This window comes from Phaethon aethereus (genome assembly GCF_964289735.1).
Source record: "Phaethon aethereus genome assembly, chromosome: 4".
Taxonomy (NCBI): Eukaryota; Metazoa; Chordata; class Aves; order Phaethontiformes; family Phaethontidae; genus Phaethon; species Phaethon aethereus.
Genome location: NC_138578.1, coordinates 2,032,197 through 2,052,073, shown reverse-complemented (window position 1 = coordinate 2,052,073; position 19,877 = coordinate 2,032,197). Strand labels below are relative to the sequence as shown.

Sequence of the window (19,877 nt, the reverse complement as noted above, 5' to 3'; positions counted from 1 at the left end):
GCTAATTGCAGGTGGTTGGGGTTTCGTTAAAGAGCGTGTTTGTAAGTGGGAAAATGCTTCTTGTGCGAGAGAGAGAGGAGTAAACAGGGGTCGTACGACCTGATCTTTGCAGAAATATGTGAATGTTTCATTCTGAAATGATGTTGCTGGCTATTTGCCGCATATAAAGACAGTAACATGGGATCAGATCAGTCTTGTCTTTAGCCCAGGGCCTGTTTAGCCCTGGTGCAGATAACTTCAGAGAGCAGCAACTTGAAAGGAAGGCAAATCACAAAGTAGTAGTAGTGCCCTAGTTGTCCCAGGGAAGTTTTCTTGTCAACGCTCAGAAATCAGGAGTTGGTTTTACACCGAAAGAGATAATTACCTGTCTTCAAGAACTCTAAATATTTTAAATTTAATTTTTTATAATTATATCTCTGTTCTTCTTTGGTGTGCAAGTGACCAGATCTGTAGAAATTCCTTTTTGGCTTCTGGACGTATCGATATCCTAGGGGAATCATTTCCACAGGCTAATTGTGCCCGTGGTTGAAAACCGATTTCCTCCATCAGGTTTTGATCTTCTGCCTTTCATTTTGTTCTACATGGTTTCTGTTTTGTGTCATCTGAGAAAGGGTTAATGGCATTTTTTCCTCTGTTTCTGCAGGTTTGGGATGTTCTGTCTGCTCTCTATCTGCATGTAAAAATGTGCAGTCTTTCATCTCTATCCCATAGACTTTTCCACCCTGACCTTTTTTGCACTACGTATTTTGGAATGGGATCACTTAAATACCACACAATACTCCAGGTGTCCCGGGCAATAGCATTAATACTACATAATTTGAAACTTTTTCTGTATTGTTCTCAGTCTCATGTACCCAGATACTTTAGCAGGTTCTTGCAGGGACTTGCTGTTTTGCGCTGGTGGCCAGATCTTTTTTCAAGCTGAGACAGTTAATTCAGAACACTGTAAAGGACAGGAGTAGTTCAGATTACTGTCTAGTATTTCCAAACATTGAATTACACATTGCCTCATCTCCCCAGGTTTTTTCCCTTTGGAAACTCTTGCCTTTGTAGGTGACCTGAATTATTTGTTTCCTATGCTGTTTTTGCCTGCTAACAACCCTTTCTTGTCTAGTTCCGCGTACGTAGTAACGCCAGGCTGCCTTCAGAAATTTCTGCTGTTCCGCTGTTGACGTTCTCCATCATTTATAAACGGCTCTTTATTTCCATTTCGTTTTCTGCCTCTTAGGTGTTTGCCGATTTGAGACACTTGTTGGATGTTCAGACTGTGCCAGCTTCAGATGTCTGTTACTGGAATTTGATGAATGCTTTTTGAGGGTCAGAATAGCTTATGTGCGCCGTGTATCCAGCTGCTGCGTTCACTCGTAGTTATGGCAAGCGCGTCCGAGAGTAGACTAGTTCTTTTCAAAGAAAATAGTCTGATATTCACTACTGGCAGCCATGGCAAGAAATCCCTGTTATAACCCTGTTTTTTAAATCTCATATATTGATTGTAAACGAGTTAGTGGTACATGGCTCAAATGCTGTTTCAAAAGAGCGTTAAGAATATTAGAAACAAAGAATTGGGGGATCCTGAACAGCAATTTTAATGGAGTTGGGAGAAAGCTGGTATGAATATGCATATATCTGAGACTGCTGCCAGTAGAGAGTATGTGGCATAGGAAGCTGAAGTATCTGTTAGGACTTAACCCTGTGGTTTAGCGGAGTGGGACAGGGCGAAGGCATTTGCTATGGAGTCGGGGTGCCAGCTGGCCAGCGGAGAAGAAGTGGCTGCCTTGTGGTGGGGTAGGAGGGAGTTTTGGTTTTTGCTTTTCTTCTTTGAAGGGGGGAGAAAGTAACAGAAACTGAGCAAGAAGTGAAATGCGGGGCGTGGAGACAACCAGAGAGTGAGCGTTAGTCTAACGTGCTTGAGGTCATTTTGCAGGGATAGATGATTATAAAGGGACTGCATCTGTCGGAGCTAGGCCAGCTCTGCGGGGACTTGCTGGATATGCACGTGAGGTACGCGGCGTTTCCATCGCATCAGAAGAGGAGGGGGGCAAAAAAAGAAGTGCCGGACACCAAGGAAAGAGGTGGGCCCTCTTATGCAGCTCAGCGCCTTTCTTGTGAAGGGACCCGAGAGCAGAAGAGCGAGGGTGTTGCAGTTCCCAGGATTAAGGGCTGCTGGGACAGCTGTGTTAACGACCTTTGCGTAATACGCTGTGCGTGATGGCTGGCTGGAGCCGGCGACTGTGCTCACCGCTAAGAAAAGGGATCGGATTCACGCACGCTTCGGGTCCCCACCAGAGACAGAGGCTCGATGAATAGCGTGTTGTGAAGATGATGTGTAGGTCACTGCCTTCAGAAAGGCTGCGGAGGAGGTGGTAGGTGTTAGCAAGTTTAATGAGATAAACAGCACTTTCCTTTTATTATGTAGTTAATGATGAGATGAAGGGACTGAACTGGGTGACGTTTCAGTCTTTTCCTTAGAATTGGAAGATTTTTGGGTTCATATGTTCTGTTTTGTTAACCATGTTTTAAAACAAGCAAACCCCACTTTTACATAAAGAAACCCCAAACGTCTTGAAGAAAGGTACAGTGCATCTCAGTCTCTAACATCGAGAATTTACATAACTCCTTCTCTTTGTTGACTTTTGCAGTTATTAACATGGCCAAGTATTAGACACTGTCAGTTCAGCTTGTACGTAATTGGTAGTTTATTTCATCTTCAAATATAAGGACAAGCATATAAAATCTGATTTGCAAAATCTTTAATAACGTGGTTGTTGAAGTAGTTCCTAGAAGTTTACGAAACGATTGTCTCCGTTATACTGAGCGCTTTGTTTTCATTGAGTAGAAAGCTTAAGCCAGCTTTGATTTGATACCTCACTTCTATTTCTTGATCTGTCCATAAGGACCGCAAAGTCTAAATCTAGATATCTTACCCGAAGATGATTTCTCAGCTTCTTTGGTGAAAACCGTGCAAATCAGAGCTTGAACAAATCTGGGTTGGACTCACCAGGCCAAGCTGCTTGTGCCACAATAAACGAACCTGATGGAACATGTCTGTGATTACAGGCAAGAGAGTAAACTGGTCCAGAAATGCAAACCTTCCCTATAAACGTTTTGTTCCAGTTCGAAACCTGTCCAGTTGCGCTTCTCTCTTTGGGAATTGGTGCAGTCTGGAAATGTCACTCTTTTTTTTTTAATCTGTGTCTTGTTCAGTCGAGCAAGCCAAGCTCCGGTAGTTTACGAACAACCTTCAGCTCTCCCATCTGGAGAGAGTTAGGGACATTGAACATGTACAGATATGTTTTACCCTAAGTAAATTATTGCTTGGGAAAGATGCCTCCTTCAAAAAATCCAGACAGGGATATTTTCTGATACACTGAGGAGGAGGCTTGAAGGCGACGTTCCCTCTGCAGAGCCCTTTCAGTATATTCCAGGCCTGCAGGGCTGTCTCTGCGCTCGGGGAGAAAACGGGCGTTCACGCCCTTGTTCTCAGGCAGGACTGCTGACTCCGGTGCTCGCTGAAATGTGGCTTCCTTTAACCGCAGACTATTACCCATCCGTGTTCCAGATGCAGTGTACCAGCCCTTTATTTCCACAAGCACCTCCTGTAACCAGCCTGGCCCTGGTTTCCACTTAGAACCGGTAAGAAGGAAACACTTTTTTGCAGTGGTTATGCTGAACCGTCCAGGAAGCTGGCATACAAGTATTTCTGAGGTAAACAAAAAAATGAATTATATTACTGCATTACTGGTACGCAGGCTTGAAACACCGTCTTCTTATCTGCCTAAAACACACTAAGAGTTGGAAAAGAAGTGAAGATTTATGCTGTCAGAACACTGCGGATGGGGAAGGATGGCATACTGTGAAACGATGAATAAAATAGGGGTTTTCAGAGGGAAGGTTTAGTGATTTTTGTAGTGTTAATGTGTGGAGGATTGACCTGCTAGTATTTTGGGCACGTTCCGTGGGTCTGTGATTAACTATGGTTAATGCAGTTAGAGGTGTGGAGGAAGGACTCAGCTGGCCAGGGTTGATGGTGGAGGAGAGACTTGATGGTGGAGGAGAGACTTGATGGTGGAGGAGAGACTTGATGGTGGAGGAGAGACTTGATGGTGGAGGAGAGACTTGATGGTGGAGGAGAGACTTGATGGTGGAGGAGAGACTTGATGGTGGAGGGCCGTGGGAGGCTCGTCAGCAGGCATGGGCGGAGGTGCCAAGCCCGGTTCTGCCTTCTCGGATCGGCCGATTGCGTGTCTTGGTACGAAGCTGACGGTACAGTTTGCTGTTACTTGCAAGGGATGAGACAAGGGAGGAACAAGGAAGGCAGATACAAGTTCCTTCTTTGGGACAGGCTGCGATCTGAATCCATTTCTGTCTTCCTCATTCTTTACTACAGACGTGTGGAGATTTTCCCATGAGGAAATGCATCTCTGCTTGATCTGGGAAGGGGTTTCTTCTCATTGTCTGGTTGCCCTCCAAGTTAATTTGGCTCACCTCTCTGGCTCAAACCCAATGAAATCATGTCTCTTGGTAAGCACTGTCATAGCAGGCAGCATGCAGACACCGTGTTTACATACTCAGCAGTAAGTGGTGCTCCGCGGAGATGCCTGTGCTTGTGCAGAACTTGTTTGGGTTGTCCCTGGGCTGGCCCAGCTCCGTGCCCTTTAGACACACAGCAAGTGCAGCAGGTACATGTTAACGGAGATATGAATCTCTCTATTTTGAAACTCCGATGGCGCCCTGGGAGCAGAAGTGCTTGGGATACGGGGTACAGACTTAGGCTGATGTGAGCCATTACCGTGTCAGAAGAAACAGAAGTAGAAGAACGTATAATTCTTTGACAGAATGGAAAGTCTCATCTTTGTTCAGTTGATCTGTGCATGATCTATGGTTTCTGGAAGGTAAGAAACTGTTTGTGTGACTTCACGAGACTGAATTCAGTGGCTGGGTAAAAGTCCTTTTATAGGCAAAGGTGGTTCCGAGCAAATTCAGAGCAAAAAGCCCAAAATATAAAATAACCTGTCCCTTTCCAAAATATCTTGGGGGATTTCATGTCTAGTCACGGACTAATATTGTAAGTTATAAAGTAATGACTTGCGATAGTGCTACTCCTCAGTTCAAGCCTTAAGGCGTTTTACACAAAATAATCCCAAAAATGATGCTAATAACATAGATAACAAAAGACTGAATATTCTGTATTCTTTGGAGTGATTTTAAAGCTAGCTGGCCTCAAACATCCTTAAACCTTGTTTTCAGGAAGTTGACTAGAGTCATCGCTTGCTTCTTAATTTTTCTTTTTCTCACTTTAAAAAGTAGGGGTGAGAAGGCGTGGGCATGGCACTTCTGCGCCTCGCATTCGTGAAGTGACGCTCGCTCCACTGCTCCACTCTGTACCATTTTGCAGAGCTGTTAATGTAGACTGCAGGCTTGGAGGAGGATGGGGGCCTTGATTCCCAACTTAGGGAAAGGCGACAATAGGTGAGTGGATGGCAGCACCTTACGTTCTTGAGGTCGTCTTCTTCTGCGTCACAAAGTCTCGTTGTCTGCCTGACTTCAGCCGCTTTCCACTTGGATTTTTAACAGTGTTACGTGGAAATAGGATGAAAAAGGAATTTGCTTTGATGGGACAGTAAGCTGCCTGCTGACATTACTCACAGATGTAAACCTGGGATGGCTTCTTTCTCATCCCAAGTATAGTACTTAACGTGCACGTGAGCACATATTTGTACATGTAAATGCCCAGCCTTTAAAAACCCAGAGGGAGTTTTCAGGAGTTCTCTTTGCTGAAGGGCTGTAAGGTTACGTTTTTCCTTTAATGATACGTTATTGCTGTTGGCCAGGTATAAAGGTTTTACCCCATGGGTCGTGGGGTGTAGAGCCTTGCTGCGATAGTGTGTGGTTTGCTGACTGTTTTTGTTAAAACCACTGGTAGGTCTGAAAAATTGTTGTTGCCGTAGTGGAAGATTTGCCTAAACTCAGCGTAACGCTGAAGAAAATGGAGGGAGAGGAGAGGAAATTCAGTGTTTGTAGCTGACTGGTGATGGGAATTCAGGGCTCTCTGCCCGACGTTGGGCTTCAGAAATGAGTGATACTTGGCTTTGGCAGTGGATTCAGCAAGGTACTGGGACCCAAAAGCAACAAGCAGTAATGAGGGGCCCGTGAAACTAATAAACTGCATGTTGCAATAGAATTTTCTTAGCGTTTGCATCTGTGAAGAGAGTAAAACCTGGTTTTTGGCAGGAGTCAAAATGTTGACAGGTGGATAAATATAACTGAAGAATCTTAAATTTTGGAAAACCTTAAAGGAGGGATAAGTGGTTGCGAGCTGAGCCCATCTTTCATTTTACACCATTAGTTGCAGCTTTTCTGCATGTGGTCACATGTGGCCTCAGCTTACTGAAGGTTTTCTTTACCGGTTGAAGGATGTAGCTACGATCCTGTTTACAAGACACAAAACCAGAAATGGGGAAAAGAGGTTGAAAATCTAGATCTGTCTGTTGGAGTGGTTTCTAGAGGAACCGTGTAGCGAGAGAGGGAGGGGATGGTATGTCATCCCATCAAAGGTCTGTGAAGGTTTGCAGTTTGCTCAGAGAAATTCAGAAATTCCTCTTCCGCCCACCAGCAGTAGTTCGTGTAGGTTTTAGCAAAAAAACCAACCCAACTCTCTTGGGTTAACCCACCCTCTGATGTGGGTTAGGGGGAGCATTTTGCTGAAAGAGAAAAGGGTTACAGCAGAGTCATTTCATCTGGATGGAGTGCATCTTTCCCAGTGAAGGTGAGGTTTGGTCTGGACAGATCAGATCTGCTCTGTAGGCAACCGCTGTGTCCCTCTGTAACGGTCACCAAGTCATCCCTTGCTATGGTTTAATATACACCTTTTAACAATTCTAATTTAAAATGCAGCCTTCTCTCAGGAGGACGTTCTGTGTAATCTGGGGCTGGGAAGGCTGGAACTCTACAGAATCCTGCGTGCTTGAAGCTTGTGGTCAGTTTTGGGTGTGTGCGCTAAAACTTTGCTGCTGAATGTCTGCATTTGAGTAGTGCTCAGGAGGACGTTGGACATGGAAAGAGAACTGGAATTATCTCAGATTGTCTGAACCTGACAGACCCTGCAACATCAGTTGGCACCTTTTTTTTTTTTTTTAAAAACCTGGTTAATCAGTGCTTGGTTTATCGAGATGCCTAGCGACATAGAAGATGTTATGGTGAGCAATCTTGTAGCATGAATTCACCACACTGATTTGTTTAAGCTGAGGCTTTTTCATTTTTAAGCCAAGTACAGCAGTTTGTCTGTTCCTTCTGGTTGATGTGGGACACCCTTGAGTTGATGGCATTCGTATCGTTAGTTCCCTTTACATTATGGTTTGCTTCTTGCATAACGAATATTGGTTTTGGTCCTTTCAGGTTCTCCAGGTCTTCTAGTGGGTCTAAGTGCCTAGAAAACAGAGTGGTGCTGTGTGTGTCTGTATAAATAGTTTTCTAACATCCGTCTGTCGTGCGGTACCTCGGAACGGGGCTAGCCAGGTAACGCCAGAGGCCAAGCTACTCTGCTTTCCTTACTGTGTTCTCTCACTCACCGACACGATCTTTATCAGAAAAGAAAGCCCACCTACGGGGCTGAAACGGCCATTGATTCCTTTGCGCTCTTGATTCTCAAAGTGCTTCCTCACATCTGTAATTCCTGCTGAAATCTCTAAGACCTGAGCATGCATGCAGGTGTTTCTGGACCGCTAACTGTCCCACCTGTGGCTGAGTTACAATCTGTTCACCTCGTGCTTCACGTTTCTTGAGAACCGTCATACTTTGATGTATGTCTGCCCCTTTGCTCGCTACCAGTGCTTGCAGACAGTTTGCTTACACAAGGCCTGAAATAACGTTTCGCATCTGCCATCTTAAACGGGGCACTGAAGTCGGCAAGCCTGTCTCTCGTCAACACAATAGGTAAAATATCCGGAGCGATGTGCCAGGGGCTGCGCTGTGAAACACCCGTCGGGACGGAGCCCACCGGTGCGGAAGCCATCTCTTTCTTGTTTTAAATGCAATCCGTTTGACACCCGCGATGCCTTCGGCAGGGGTTTCCCAGGCTTCCCGTGGCAGGCCGCTCCTGACTGAGAGCAAGCTTCTCCAAATTGCACAAAATTGCCTCTTCTCGGGAGCGCTTCTACACAAAATGGGAGCCAAGGTGCGAGCAGGGTTACTGAAGCCATACGGAAGTTTGAGGTAAAAAAGCATGCCTGATCTGCAGCCAGAGGCTGCTTGTCAAAATGCCTGTGCCTGAGACACTTGTAGAATTGCTCCTGTTTGTCTTAAAGTTGAGTGTGAGGTGGCTATTCAATCCTTTGTCTCTTTAAAAATGACTTTGTGACCTCTTTGGATGTTCTGAAACGGTCTTCCTACCTCTTGATGTGCTGTCTGTTTTACTATGAAGTAGGTCTCTGGTGTTGCTTCCCATCTTAATCCAAGTTTTGATCATCTGACAGAGCCTGTTGACACAGCAGAATTTCACAAAGTTGAGAGACGTGAGAGACCTGGGGCAGTGCATATATAACAGAAACTTCTAAATTTTACCTTTAGAGACATGCTTATGCTGCTCTGAGTGGACCTTAGTGGGCATGGTGGTGTTGGGTTGATGGTTGGACTTGTTGATCTGGAAGGTCTTTTCCAACCTTGATGGTTCTATGATGGTATGACCTTGCAGGAACAGATCATGTATTATGGAGAACGTCCTGGTTGTTTTCCAGTGAGGAATGGAAGTTGCCAGTCCAACTGTGGAACGGTCCATCCATAATGAGATCAAACTAATTTAGCAAGGATATTTAAACCATCAGTTTAGGAAGGCTCAGGCTTGGTGTCTACCCCGAAAGTTCATTAAGCCAGCAGCTTTAAATAGCAAGACGACAGCTACAGGATTGAAATAAATGTACCTACTTAGCAGAGCAGATGCAGCACAGTCAGTGCCAAGAGTCCTCTTTCTATTAGTGTTGTTGGATTTTTCAGCTGTCTAATTTCTTTCCTGGCTCTTCAAGACATGGGGTGGGATTTTCCAAAAGCTTTTAGCTTTGCTCACCACAGTTAAGAGCGACAGCAGACCAGTGTTGAGAGCCTTTGAAAAATACCAGGCAGGATGGCCAAATAGCTTGATTTTTTTTTTTCTATTAATATTCTACACAGGGAAAGATGGTGAGGGAGACTTTCCCATAAATGTAAGGGAGCCCTTGGTATTTGGGTCTTCGAGAACTGCACAGCAGGCTAGTGGGTTGGTCCGAGGTGGCGGAGTCTACCGAAACCTGCCTTTTTCTGCCCCTCGGATCTCTAACGCTGCGAGTCGCGTATTTAGGTCACACGTAGCGCAACTGCAGAGGTTAAACACAGAAATAATTACGGCTTCGACTGCAGACGTGCCCTCCGCGTAGCCGGGAGCCCGCCAGAGGGGCTGTTGGGGCGCAGCTGGCTGGGTAGACGGGAAAGGGCATGGGAAGGTGCTCAGGGGCAGGCGGGCGGCGGGAAGGGTGCAGTGTGGAGGTCAGCCCTGCCCGCTGGGTGCGGAGCCGCAGCCGGGCTCGGCGCTGCCTGCTGACACAGCCCTGGCGTCTGCTCTCGCCCCGCGAAGGAGAGGTTGCGTAATGCAGGGAGAGACCGCTAATTACCTGGGCTGGACGCCTGATTACCCAGGGGTGAAGCTGACTGTGTCCTGGCCCTGGATATTTGGTTAGGGACCTTCTCCTAGCGGGTGAGGCTCCTCTAAGGCAGGACCTGCTTCATTTTGTGGGGTCGGGAAGCTCGCTCGCCTCTCACTGCAGGGGATGCGAAGCTGGAGCTGCGTGAGGGTTCAAGACGGGTGTGTTTGGGTTTATGAGTGGGTTCAGGCAAGAGGCTGTGACCTCAAAAAATGCAGAGGAAGGATGGGGAGAGGCGGTGTGAGGAGACGTTACCTGAAGACGCAATCGAGTGGCAGTTAGGAGGACTTCTTGTAGGTGTGGGAGCGATGGAGAAGAGACACATGTAGGAGGGGAGGATCTTTGAGCAGCAGCTAAACCCCGCTTCCATTCTCCCGTTAACTGCTCCAGCTGCCGTCGGTGGGAGTTGGGCTGGATGGTGTTTCTCTTGTTCCTGTGGCTCCGGTCTAACTGCAAAGGCTCACAGCTCCCACTGAAGCACTTGGATAAGGTGAAGGCACATGAAGATGCGAGGTTGGGTCTAGACGTGAACTGTGGCAAGGCCTTTCATTTTCTTCTTGGCAAGAGTACAGGGTTTTTCTCAGGCAGCTGACGAAAGGAACTTGCTTTCTTTGCAACACCTTTTGACTGAAGTGTTAGGCTTTTGTCTTTTGTGAGTGCCTGTGCCGATGACAGAAGGGCTCCTTATGAACACGTGAGCTGGTTAAAAACACTTTGTGCTTCCCTGACGTGTAACGTCCACCGTGTTTAGGTAAATGCATGGCTGAAATTGTGCTTGCGGCACGGAACGGCACTCACCTGCCTGATGCTCTCGGTTTGCCTTGGCCGCGCGGCTGAAGGCTGGCAGCCCTGGGAGCCGATCCATGCGAGTGGGCCAGCGGGCGAGTTGCTCTGGGGACGCTGAGAGGAGCAGGCAGCAGCTTTTTGTTCCCTGCTGCTGGGTAAGCAAACAGTGCAGCTTTTTATCGCTGCCAAGAATGCTCCCCTGCTCTTGCCTGACACCCCCCCTGTGTTACGTTTTCCCCTTTCTCCCTTTCGGTGAGTTTTCTGAAATAATTATTGAAGCGTGTTTCTAATATCTCCTTTTGACATAGAGCAGAACTCTCTTATTTTTGCTAAGCTTTCATTCCTTGCTTCTGACAGCTGGGAAAGGAGCTGAGTGTTGGGTGTTTTTTTTAATTCCCTTGCCAAGTCCAGATTTTCGGTAGGTGTGATAAAAGGTAAGGCTAAACTCTTTGTCCCTCGGCAGCTGTGTACTGGGGCTCCCATGTACGGTAGCAGAAAGTGATCTTTCCTGGTGGTGTTGGTTCAGAGGATTTGTTCTTTTCCTGCCCAGAAAACTATGGGAGCTGTGATTTTTCCCTTTAGGGTCATTTCTGAAGTAATTTTTGAGAGTAAGGGCTGGGGAAAAGAAGCAGTTGTCCCTGAGTAAGTTACGTGAATGCTAGATCTGATGAAATTAGGCATCGGTCGAGTACTCGTAGGACGGACGCCTGCGCGTACCTGTTCGGACGCGACCCACGGCGCCTGAGCTTCGCCCTGCCACCGGCTGCCCTGTGTGCCTTTGGCAAGTCCTGAACGCCTGGCGCTGAAAGTCTTCAAAGGGACAGTTATGCCAGGGATCTCGTGCGAGCGAAAATAAATCTCATCCTCACGTAACCGCATTTCCCACGTTACCCCGCTTTGCTTGGCACTCTTCGTAGACACCCTTTTGCATCTCGCTCTGGCAAGTCCTTTGCTTTGAGAAAGCCCCAAACCCTGCTCCCTGAATTTTTCCTTCTCGCTCACCCTGCTGTGACATCTGAAGCTCCCCCCGCCCCCCCAAGTCTTCTGATTGATACCAGGGTCCGAGGACAAGGGTCTGAAAACCAAAAGCTCCAACTATTGGCCTTCGTCTTGTCCTGAACCCTGCCGGCAGCCGAGGTGCTGAGGGCACTGTGCAGGCTGCTGTGAGCACGAACGTCTGCGTGCCTGCTTCTTTCCCTGGCCGAACATCTCAGCTTGCTTCCAACATCCTTCTCCTTTCCTCAATACCGGGAACCTTTTTTCTTTCCAGCAAGATTTCTTTAAGTGTTTTTTTCCATGCGTTCCCCAGCCTCTGAAGTGCCACAGCAGTGTCCTTAGGAAATGAATGACTGTTTAGCCACACAAACAAAACCAGCCCTATCTTTGCGATCGTGCGTGGTTCCTCAAAAGAAATGAGCGGCGTAGGCTGAAATTCCATACGCAAGCTGTACTTACTTCTTCCTTGTCTATTGTGTTTCATCTGGCGGTAACATCATTCGGTGTTTGTGTTAGTCAAGGCTGGTAGGTACTTCAGTAGATTTTGCTGGCTTGCTGGTTTATTGACGTGACTTAGGGTGTGTTGTGTAGGATTTAGAAAGCATCTGGTATTTCTAGGATTTCAGTGTTCCTTCGGTTGGGATGTGGTCGGACTGATGATGAGCAGCGATTTCAGTTTGAAAAAGAGTTTTAAAAAAATCAGCACTGTAACGCGCCCATGTGAAGGCATCGCAAATGCCTGGGCCTGGAATAACGTGAATATAGAGGAGAGAATTTTCCACCCATGCAGAGTAGAAACAGCCTCCGCTGTTTTCATCATTAAAACACCAAAATTGCCCTGGTAATAACACCAATATACATGGTAGAGCTGTTGAGCAGCTCAACTTATATTATTGTCAACTTCAAGTGATCAAAATCCATAACACTGAAATAACAAAATTTATCTGAATATGAAGTACAACTACAAAAGTAGTGTTGTTTCAGTTGGTCTTCTGGTTTTGACACCCTAACGCTGTCACACTCCTATTACACACGCCATTCCTTCTAAGTTTTCTGTACAATTTGAAGAACTGGTACAAATATTTTTTGGTTAAGTGAAAATTAAGATTCTTCTGTAGCTTTAACATCCCCTCGAGAGGGGAGTTTAAATGATAAACCCCGTCTGGCTAATATTGAATTCATTGTTGCAACAATGTTTGAGATAAAATAATACGAATTGAGCATTGTGCATTTGATAAACGTGGTCTGGGCAGAATGGAGAAAATGATCTGCAAAATGAAGTGATGAATTGGTCTCGTAAGACCTTGGCTTCGTGGTAGGTATGAGTGATACAAAGCATTTTCATTTACTGGTCACTTCTGCCTTGATTAACTGCATCTTTGCTTGCAGCTTTGCAAGTAAGCCGTTCTTGATTAAGAAAGGTCTTAGCTGCTTTTTTCTTTACTAGGCAGGTTTTATTAGAAATCTCCCGTGGCCAAAGGTGACACAATTAGTCATGCTAGATGTAGAGGAAAATAATTCAATATAAACTTTACATTGGGTTCAAAGCCACAGGGTGCATAGGTGTCCACTTTGTGGATTTAAAGTGGTTCTTCAACTTCGTCTAGAAACTACTGTTTTTAAGTACCGGAAAAAGTGTCTCTGGGAAGTTTTTATGGGGTATATATTGCCACTTTGGCATGGTACACTGTTCATGTTTTAGATAGATGAAGCAAAAAAGAGGCCAGTTCCTTTCACAGTACACGGGAAGATCTCCTTTAACTGGAAGCTCGCTGTGCTAATCTTCTGTCTTGAACTGATAGCATGTGCCGCTATAATTACCTAAGCCACCTTAATTCTTTGCCTAATTCTGTTCTCTCTGTTCACGTGAAACTGCTAAGGGACAGAAAAGTCTGAGGAATTTACCATGTGGGGAAAAAAAAAACCCCACCTCATTTAGAAGCATTTTGATTTTAAGCCAAAGATATTTCTATAGCTAAGGGCTGAATTGTCTAGGTGATGGTTGGTACTGTAAAGCTGCCCTTTTTGGATTAAACGCGATGCAAATCCGTTGGACAGTGTGGGAACAAGCCACCCCAAAGCTCTGAGTTTCTCTCTGTGTAGATGTATCAAGAGCTTGAAGCGCTTCCAAGCATATACACTAGGAGTTGATCGGGCACATTACAAGTTCGCCGCTCAGCTTGGTTTCCCGACAGACCTACAGAAGGAAGAGGGTTCCGATGACTGTAGGTACTGAAGTTGAGATGGGGGAGGCACGGGGCAGGCTCGGTGTCTGTCACCGCAGGGAACGTGGGAAATAGAGCTGTGAGCTGGAAAGGTCTTGTTCCTTGTGACAACTGAAATCATTGCTTCATTCTTAGGAAGTCTAGATGTAGGCTCTGTGCAGAACCCTCTAACGTAAATATACGCATCATCTGGATTTTCTTCGCTAAGCCCTACTTTGTCTTTGCTATTGGCTCTTGTTTTTTTGTTGTATTTTTAAATTTTTTCTTTTTTCTTTCCACACTCTGAAATCTGCTCATCCATCGGGAGAGCTGTTGTACATTTGCCTATCACTTCTTCCTTCCGCACTAGGAAGAAGGCAGGTTAGCCACCGATGGAGGGACTGAAATGTAGGCTGCAGCTGAGATCAGCTGGCAGGGGAAGTGTTAGAGGCCAGGGATGGGTAAAAGACGAGCTCTCCGAGCGCTTCCTGCGGCGTTGAGCCGCGTCTCCGCTCATCCCAGGAGGGGCAGAGAATTACGCCTGTGACCTACTAACCTCCTCCAGTTGGGATTGCGGGTTTGGGAAATGAGTGCGCAGATGGCTGCGCTGTGGATGGCGGCAGATGCTGCTGATCTAATGAGTAGGATCAGTAGACGTTTTAGCAAAATCGTGGCGAGTGGTGTAGGGATGTCTGTAGAACTGCAGTGCTGCTCCCTTCTGCCTAATAGCAGCCATTTCGGGGCCCTTCCCCTTCTTCTCTTGGCACCCCCTCCCTTATCTCCTCCTCCAGATCAGGCTGGCACAAAGATAATGCGGATAATTTTGATTGCACAAGGAAGCTGTTAGGGAATTAGATGATTAAGAAATGCGTGGAGGGCGAACCAGAGATCTGGAGGCCAAAAAACTGTTTTACTCAGATGCCAGTGGGTTGGTATGACAAAATGGGAGTGCTAATAAAAAGGAAAAGTACATCAACCGTATACAGAGTACCCTGCTGATGGGAGAGGTCTTTCTACCTCCCTACAGAATATTGTTCCAGTGTGTGCTTTGCTGGAGCTCTAGCTTGCATAAGTGTGAACCCGCAAATAATACATTTCTGTCATCATTCACGAAAAACGGGCTTCATTATACCCTTACAAATGCTTTTGAGGGAAGACTTCTATTGAGGATGAGTCTTCTGCAGCTGTGGGTCTTGTCCACAGACCCGCTCCTGCGTTTCTCTTTCTGCCAGGGTTATTTTAAGGATGGTGAACTTGCTTTGTAGTCTTTTTTGCGTTGGAGCAGATGCTGCGTGGTGGCTGTGTTCATGCCTTGAAGAAACAACAACTTATGGAGAGGCGAAAACTGCCTTTCTTTTATCTCTTTGACTTTCTGATAAGCCAAAATGAATTATTTCACCTGTGACCTGAGGGACTGGAAGCCAAAGAACCACCACCGAAGGAGATGGAAATAGAATGACACTGAACTTTCCATGTCATAAACCTGAAGAATGAACAAGATTGGGTGGAAGAGGCCTCAGCCCTGGTAGATTAATCATTGCCATTTATTTCATTTCTTCTTTGTTAGTGTCAGCCATTTCCCAGAAAAATGGTATATTCATTAAAATAAATCTGTACGATTTCTGAAACAAAAGCTTTGAGAGCTGTGGGCTATTCTGCTCAGCTTTGAATCCTGATCCAACATCTCTTCAAGCAGGGGAGAGTCTTTGGGTTTATTTGCTTACTTCTTACCCACTGAATGAACTTTAAAATAATGCTATTAAGTGCATCAAAATTATGTGTAGGGAAGAGCTTGGTCATCTAAAAGCTGAAGAGGAAAGCAGATGTTAACTGAAATGTAAGCGAGTCTTTATAGATGTGTTTGTACTTGTATCGCCAGATTTATGTCTATAAAAAGGCAGATCCCTTTTGGTGCATATTGCCTTATGGTTTGTATACTCACTGGAAGAGTAGTGTAGACCTCAGCAGCTAAATGGAAATAAAAGTATGCATAAATCAGCAGAGCCTTTCCTTCTGTTTGTAAAGGAACATATGAATGGACTAGTCTCAACCTGAATGCGGTATTGGGCTCGTGTTCAAGTCTCGCTTCCAACTGGAGACCTTGATATTTAAATATAGTAATGGGAACTGAGTTCATCCAACTGAGGAGGGGTGTTTGATTTAGCTCTGAGCTATGGGTATATAACACCCTGTGAATTGCACGGCTGTGCACGAAAGGAGAAGTATTTTGGGCTTCCTGACCTATAGAGACCTCCAGCAGTTACTCTCTGTTGTGTTCATGCTCCAAGAGCAGTTTCATGACAATATGACTTATTAGGCTTGGATTTCAGGCTCTGATTAATAACTTGGCTCCTCTCTGTTGAAGCTACATGGGAGGTTGGTTTTTTTTTTTTTGTTTTGTTTTTCTGGGTGAAATGCGTGTCCTTATTTTGTACTTGCACTTCTGCTAGGGGAACCTGGGATCGGCAGCAGAAGGCTGCGGCTTAGATCTGCGCTTTCCCTTCCGTGGAAGCAAACGATTTTCCTGATTTAAAAGCAGCGGCGAGCGGAAGGATGCTGGAAGGTCGAAACGAAGCAGAAAGCATGGGTGTCAAAACCCGTTTGTGCACAAAAGGGAAGAGCCGGGCTCCACCATGAGTCAGCTGCATGTTCAGCCTGAGAGCCACCCGTCATGATAGAAGTATGTCTCCGAGTGCCTGGCCCTGCGGGAGCTGGGCAAATATGGTCTGACAGGGGGGACAGACCATAATAGATCAACTTTATGTACACGACACAGGAAATAACTACCAAAGTTTACAGCGCTACGGCGGCAGTTTGGTCCTTGGCTGTAGAGCGCTGATAGCATTGTGGATTGTGGGGGATGTTTTTGTTTTTAAAATGGATAAGTAGCTGTTACGCTGTGAATCATCAGTCAGGAAAAAAAGAAGGACACACACTAAAGAACTCCACTCCCAGGAAAGAGCCGTCGGGAAGAGTTCGCTGTAGGCAGGGAAACTCTGTGTGCTTGGCTTTTTGTGCAGGGGGGTCGGAGGAGCTATGTCAGAAACAGAAGGTGGAGATATCAAGACACTTACCCAAGTGTCCTACACCACATCTGGGCAGAGAGAGGTGTCACGCAGGCTGGGAGAAGCTAAATTAAGGTTTTGCCGTGGCCTGCAGTCCGGATGAGTGAGTCCCCACGAAGCATCCGGGAGCGGAGGGTGACGAGCCCCTGTGAATTCCCTGTCTGAAATAAAGATGGGATTGAAGAGCTGCGGGTGGGCAGCGCTGTAGCACATCTCCTTGCAGTGACATTGCGCCTTAATTCACGCTAAAAGGGCTGGGTGCAGGGTGCAAGGTGACTGGTAGTGCCTCAGTAAGAGGGTGGTACCCGTGTCCTGTGGGAGCCGTTGTATTTCAGAGTCCGACACTTCATGGCTGCTGTGGTCTGTGGGTGACGGTGAGACCGGCTCGTCGCTGCTGCGTGGAAAGAATAAACTTGGGAGATGGCAAATGATAGACCCACAGAGTTTTGGGAGCCCTTTGGGGGGCAGTTGTGTGGATGGGGTAGATCTGCTCCCGAGGAGGCGATGTGCTTAGAGAAGTGGCACAAAGCTGCGTGGTTTTGAGTCCATGAAGGCAATGGCAACTTTGAGGCTAGGAAGGGAGTTTCATGGATGTGGGAGGATTTCCATGTATAACTTTGGCCGCTTGGTCCTTGGGCCTCTAAAAGCTTTCTGAGGCGTCTTGCAAATATGTCGGGCTCCAGACGATGAAGAGAAGAGGAAGTCTGCTTCCTGCTCCTCGCTTGCAGGCAGAGTGCTGACTTGAATATTCAGCTGAGTACCGACTCTGCCTTGTGCTTTGGGTATTCCTAGAGAACATGTCTGACCCCGTTTTGTTGGACTTGCTCTTATTTGGGTTTCCCTTTATCTGTCTGGGACTTGTTCTGCCTACTTTGTATATCATGGTTTTCTTGTTCCAGCCTGTTTCTATGTAAATTGCCCAGGATGGGAAACTTCAGAAGGATGAGTCTATAGAAAAAAGAAATGTAGTCAAGTGACTTCATTCCGGCATGCATTTCATCGTGGGAATAAGAGCTCACTCGGCAGAAAGAAAATGCTCACCACCAAACAGTATAAACTTATTTAATGGCAACAATTGTTCCTTTGGCAAAGTCTAGCTAAAGCTCTCTAGGGGGATTAGTCTAGGCTTTGCGTTAAAGCTGAGCTGAAACATACTCCGCATTCCTAGTGGCAGAAAAGTAGTGCCATCCAGAGCAGTTGTTCCATGTCTCCTTCAAGAAATGGGGATTATTTGGGGGTGGACTGTTTCAGCTAAATGACTGCTTATGGCTTGTAGAAGCCCATTTGCTAACTGGAGGCAAAAGGAACAGCTATGTAGCGGCAGAACATGCCGATTGAAATTAGTCACGTGGTTTTTTAGAATTTAATTTTGTCAGCTCTGTAGTTCGGGTATCAAGCTTATGCTCTAAACTCCTAACATGGAGTAACCACTGAAACGTCCCGTTTCAGTAGGACCTTTTGGTGCTTTTCCTTTGCCCCGGCCGCAAGCGTTTTGCAGCTTCTCGCGGCTCCCACGAGCGACTCGCGTCATGCGTGGGTAGCCTTGCAGCGGGGGTACGAGGAGGGGCTAACGGGGTAACTGCGAAAGGTCTGGGGGTAAACGCCATGCCTTGGGATCTACACAAATAAATGGTGCCATAGTCTTTTTACTAATCCGAATCTGGTTTTCATTCCAGCTATGTTGGTGAGACTTTTATTCAGTGGAGAAAAGGGAAGATTTCCAATTCTTTTACCTGGTCTACTTAAAATATATATCCATATGTGTATGTAAAAGAGGCACTATTTTTTAATTAATTGTTTGCCTTCGAAACGAGATTGCTCTCTGTCTTGTGGGTTCCTTTAATGCTTTGGCAATAAATAAGAAGCTTCCAGCTGCAGATGAAACCACATTTGGGGTTAAATGTGAGCATTTTTGGATTGTTGGCCCTTTCATTACGGAAAGAGGGCTCACACCCCAGCGTCGTCGTCATCTCGGGTTTGGTCGTGCTTCGAGGGACTTGAGCGGTACAGGGACAGGCTGCCAGCACATCTTCTGGCAGCACCTACAGGCACAGCGCAGGCAGGCAGAGAGCTGTGATGCAGGGCAGCACCGAGGAACACATTGAACCTACAGCATATATTTAGCCTGGCTGTTTTCAAGAAGACTTAGATCGATATTTAAAGCTAAGCATCTGCTCGAGTGCTGTGCAGATTGCTGATATAAATAGTTTGCCCCGAACTAGAGCTGCTCCGTCTACGTGGGGAAACCTGGGAGCGGGCTAGATTTCAGGGAGCGCTGATGATGCAAGCAGCGCGGCTTTGCCAGATGACTGTTTCTGGTTCAGATTCTCGCTCTCCTTTCGCCTTTTCTGTAGCTCACTTTCTAATAACCACAGGGTTTTAGAAACAGCGAAGACTTTCCTCTGTCACAAGTGGGAGAAATGGAGCATGAACGGGACCCGAGTTTGACTCTCGATTCTCTGCCTCCTCCCCAGCGCCCCAGCTGACGCTGGAGTCGTGCGGGTGTCCAGAAGCGGGGCTCTGCGGAGAGCTTTCCCCCCCTCGCCGGAGCTTACTGTAAACTGATCCCGGGAGGACGAGCAGGGTTATCTCTTCGCTGGAAAGGTGCCAGCATGCTCCACGTAGCTCGCCCTGCTCTCCCTTTGTAAGTAGAGTAATGTAGAAGGGCTTTCTTCTCCCAGCATTACTTAGGAGGAGCGTTCTCATGTTCCCCTATTATTTTTACTTGTCTTAATGCCAGCTAAGCTGTCACCAAATTGAATGCTAGGTGTTTTCATAGTTTCTCCCTCTTGTTGTAAAAAAGGGAAACCTAATAGCCGGGTCCCTGCAGGCTGGGATCTTTCCCCGAGTCGGACAAAGAGCAGCTCTGAGTTCTTCTTGGAAGTGGTGATGCCACTGCTGACCTTCTCCCTGAGGCACACGTGAGCCAGGCTTCTTCCCACGTGTTGCTGACTCTATCTTACGTGGAAAATGCCCGGCAAGAGCTGGTGGTGGCGGTGGGCACTGCCACCTTGCTCACCCTTTTGGCTGGAGCTGCCTCAGACAGCTGCGTTCACGTTGCTCAGCAATCGTTTCCCATGCGTTTAGTTTTCATGTCCAATCTCCAAATAACGCTCTTTTTTTCTATGTGAAAGTGGTAGCACGTGTGAATTTTTGTC

At 46.5% G+C, this 19,877-nt stretch overlaps 1 protein-coding gene across 1 annotated transcript in view; it reads left to right on the top strand.

The window, feature by feature from the left end:
• SLC4A4 (solute carrier family 4 member 4) overlaps positions 1 to 19,877 on the top strand; it is a 156,249-nt gene that overhangs the window by 19,831 nt on the left and 116,541 nt on the right. The gene's annotated exons all lie outside the window — the stretch shown is intronic.